This window comes from Lepus europaeus, chromosome 20 (assembly GCF_033115175.1).
Source record: "Lepus europaeus isolate LE1 chromosome 20, mLepTim1.pri, whole genome shotgun sequence".
Classification (NCBI taxonomy): Eukaryota; Metazoa; Chordata; class Mammalia; order Lagomorpha; family Leporidae; genus Lepus; species Lepus europaeus.
In genome coordinates this window covers 13,506,596-13,510,820 of record NC_084846.1, presented here as the reverse complement: position 1 = coordinate 13,510,820, position 4,225 = coordinate 13,506,596, and the positions used below count along the sequence as shown (strand labels likewise).

Below are 4,225 nucleotides of genomic sequence, written 5' to 3'. Positions count from 1 at the left end.
TCTTCTTCTACTCCATCCCTCTTATTCCGATAAGTAGACTTCCTGACTCTCTCAACAACACTTGGTCTGGCCCAACTGAACATGCCAACCCTATCCCTGATGTCACTCTAAACTGACATAAACTGACAAAGACATGTTAAACCCTAGCAGCATGAGCAAGTTTTTTATATCATCTGTAATTTGAGTTCCAAACTTGTATACACCTGAGTTGCATTATAGGGCCTTAAGTAGATCATTTAATGTATGAAACTTACAAATGTCTCATTCTAAAATGAGGATGATACATGCCTTATTAAAATTATACAATTAAAATAAATACTAAATATAAAATAATTGGTACAATGCCTAAAACATAGTAAGCTCTTACCAAATGCTATTTATATAATCATGACAATGAAGGTGGTACTGACAATAATGATAGCAACAATGGTAATCATTAAGAAACTGACAGAAAGAAGTCATTAGCACAATGTAATTTTCTTTTTCTTCATGACAAACATTCAATCAGTGACCTACACTTATATTAACATTTGGATCCCTTCTATTTCTGGGAAATTTAAAAAATGTGTTGAGCTCTTCAAAAGTATTTTATGCCCAAGAAATGATATCAGAAAAGAAACTCTAAGTTTACCACCTTTATGCATTCTGCAGTTGGAACTTTCTCAGCTTGGCCAACAGAATACTCACCTGGGAAAGTGTTCTGTGAGCCAAAGACTACTTTTATACAGCACTCAAAACTTTTTCTCCAGCAGGCACTTGGGAGCAGTTCCGGACACTCGTCCCACATTCCAGCTTGGGGTCAATGCTCTGGGGGACTGAGAAAGTCCTTTTGCCTCCTTCACAGCTTCTTCATGGCCATGATCACTTCCTTGTTTCTCAGGGTGTAGATGGCAGGATTCAGCATGGGAATAACCATTGTATACAGCACAGAGACCACTTTGTCCATGGAGAATGTCCGAAAAGGCCTTGTATAGATGTATATGCAAGGCACAAAGATTAAGGTGACCATGGCAATGTGAAAGGCACAGGTTGACAGCGCCTTGCTACAACCCTCCCGTGAGTGGCTTCAGAGCATGACCAGCAGTGCTGTGTAGGATCCCAGCAACACCAGAAAACACATCAGGGTGAGCAAGCCATTGTTAGACACCATTAGAAGCTCTAAGATGGAAGTATCTGTGCAGGCCAATTTGATCAACTGAGGCACATCACAATAAAAGTTGTCCAGCTTGTCAGGCCCACAGAATGGCAGCTGGATAGTCAATACAACCTGTACAATGGAGTGGATGAAGCCTCTCACCCAGGAAGCTACCATGAGGAGCCCACAGATGGTCTGATTCATAATGAATGTGTAGCGCAGTGGTTGGGGAATGGCAACATAGCGGTCATATGCCATGACTGTCAGCAGGAAGATCTTGATGCTGCCAGTGAAGTGAAAGAAAAAGAGATAAGTCAGGAAAGCACCAAAGGAAATTATGGGGCTGCCCGAGAGCAAGTCAACCAGTATCCTGGGTGTTGTGATGGATAAGTAGCAAAAGTACAGGAAAGAAAGACTACCTAAGAGAAAATACATGGTTGTGTGCAGACATGGGTCAGAGGTCACAATGGCCACAATAAGGAGATTTCCAGTTAGAGCCACAGATATACAGCACAGAAGACAATGAAGAAGAAGCACCACAGCTCCCATACCTGAGAGAGCCCCGGGAGGACAAATGCTGTGACCTGCGAATGATTTGTTGGATTCATCTGCTGGCTGTGACCAGTGAAATGCATCTGGTAAGGAAAAAACACACATTCATCAGAGGATCTGCAAAGTGCCCTGACACAATCTCCCCCATTCTCCACTATTTCATTTACCACAAGCAGGAGGTTATAAGCGGTTCTACAGGACACCATATGAACATCATATGTTGATGTAATGAAACTCAAGGGCATAAAGCTCAGGACTGTGCTGGTGCTATTTTTGATTTTTGAAAATAAAAAGTGATCAACCCTCAAAAAACTGAGATGTAAGGTTTAAAGGAAAATTTCTAATCTGAAAAGGAACTTGAATTATGTCATTAGCTAGTTGTGTCATTGGTAAGAACCCTCTGAAGTTCTCTGTGCCTCACTTCTCTCATCTCAGCCCTGGAGGGTGAGGAGAGGAGCAGGGCCTGGCTCTGGAGGGCAAGGAGAGGGCATTGGAGGACAGAGAGGGGAGCAGAACCAGCCCTGGAGGGTGAGGAGAGTATAGTGCTGGGACATGGAGGGTGGCCAGGGCCCTGCCTGAGGGGAGGGGGGCCTGGCCCTTGAGGGCAAGGAGAAGAGTTGGGCCTGGCCCTGGAGGATGGAGAGGGGAGTGTGGCAGTCCCTGGAGGATGAGGAGGGTAGCAGGGCCAGGCCCTGGAGGGTGGCCAGAGCCCTGTAGGAGTGGAGTGGGGCCTGGCCCTGGAGAGGAAGTAGGCAAATGGATCCTGGCCCTGGAGGGTAGCCAGGCCATGCCTGAGGGGAACAGGGCTGTGCCCTAGAGGGTGGCAAGGGCTGCCCTGTAGGGGAGCAGGGCCACCTCTGGAGTGCAAGGAGGGGAGAAGGGGCCTGTCCCTGGAGGGTGGCCAGGGCCCTGCCTGAGGGGTACAGGGTCTGGCCCTGGAGATCAAGGTGGGGAACAGGGCCTGGCCCTGGGTTCCAAGGATGGGAGCATGGCTGGCCCTGGAGGGCAAGCAGGGCCTGGCATTGGAGGATGGAGAGGGGAGCAGGGCTGGCCCTGGAGAGTCAGGAGGGGTGAAGGGCCTGGCCCTGGAGGGGCCAAGCAGACCAGGATTTCTTTCTGTGGGATCAATGAGCAGCAGCTCACACATAGCTCAGTGTCACAAGCACAACACCACTGCTCTCTAACTTTTAGGCTCATGCTAGCCCTACTCAAGTAATTCATAAATTAAAGTTTATTTCCATACCATGTCTTATAAACTGCAAATGTTCTAATAGGACTCCTATGATGTTTTGAATTTTGAAATGCTAAATTTTATATGGTTTCCTTGTTTCTTATCAGTTTAGAATTGATTCTTCCATAACTAAATATTCAATGACTATAATGAATTAATATGCTACTATTTTCCAATAGGATTTTTTTGTATAAACTTGAAACCTTTGCATAGTCTTCCATTTTTTACTCTTCCTTTCTGATATCAAGGCCACAAAGCTTAAGTTTCACGAATGTGAAACACATTTTAATATCTACTAGGTGGTGAAGCTGTTCTTCAAAAAGCTTACTGGGTCTACTTTGATAAAGTTAGGTGTCTTTATTTTTAATTAAATATTCTGTTGAGATTTGGCTAGTTTACTTTAATTGCATAATGTACTTTCAAAATAGCTTCCATTGCTTTAGAATTACTTTATTTGATCAGAAATACATGTTTTCACCTCTTACCCCCATGTAATGAAATGCTATGGGTGATAATCAATCTCAGATGTATATTACATATGTTTAAAATATGTGCTTTTTGTTTATATTCTGAATTATATCTTTTTCATCGTGTTTTCTAAGTGATAAATTAGAAGCTTTGCTAATTATTAATTTGAATTACCCTGACTACCAGTGAGGCTATACAACTCCATTTGTTTTTACTATTTTTTTATTTTATGAGTTATCTCTTTATATTCTGTACCAACTTTTGTTGTGCGATTTTTCTCATAATTTCATAGAATTTTAATTTAATAAAATGCAGATATAGTTATTTTCTATGTCTCAGCATTCTCTCAGATTTCCTTAATTTTTAAACTTCGTTAAACAGAAGTCTTAATGATGTCATCTAGTTTATCAGTCTTTTCATTGTGTTTAATATTATACCATTATGGGTGTAGATTATATGAAAAAATCTAGACTAGAAAATTTTTAATTTATGCCTGTCATTTATATAATTATAAATTCATGTCCATATGTAATATATAATGTTCACATATAATCAGAAGATACATTAAGATTCCATAAACTAGAAACCTATCATCATTCCTACAAGCCTCTTGTTATTCAAGGCTTATTTCTATTCCACTTATTTGATTCCTGCATTGGTGATACAGCATTTCTGTATGTCTTAATAAGCCATTGATTAAGAGCAAAAGGCATTTCCAATACTCAAGGAAACCATAAGTTCTGTTTTCTGAGTTTGCAAAAATCCTCCAGAATAGCTGGTGGCACCAAGGATATCCATTCCAAATGAACTAGGAAGATGCACTTGATGGGATGGAGAGA

The 4,225-nt window shown here is 41.7% G+C and overlaps 1 pseudogene; it reads right to left on the bottom strand.

Annotated features, from left to right (window-relative positions):
- Nucleotides 1-799: 799 nt before the first annotated feature.
- On the bottom strand, nucleotides 800-1,743 carry LOC133750123 (olfactory receptor 4D5-like; annotated as a pseudogene).
- Nucleotides 1,744-4,225: the final 2,482 nt, after the last annotated feature.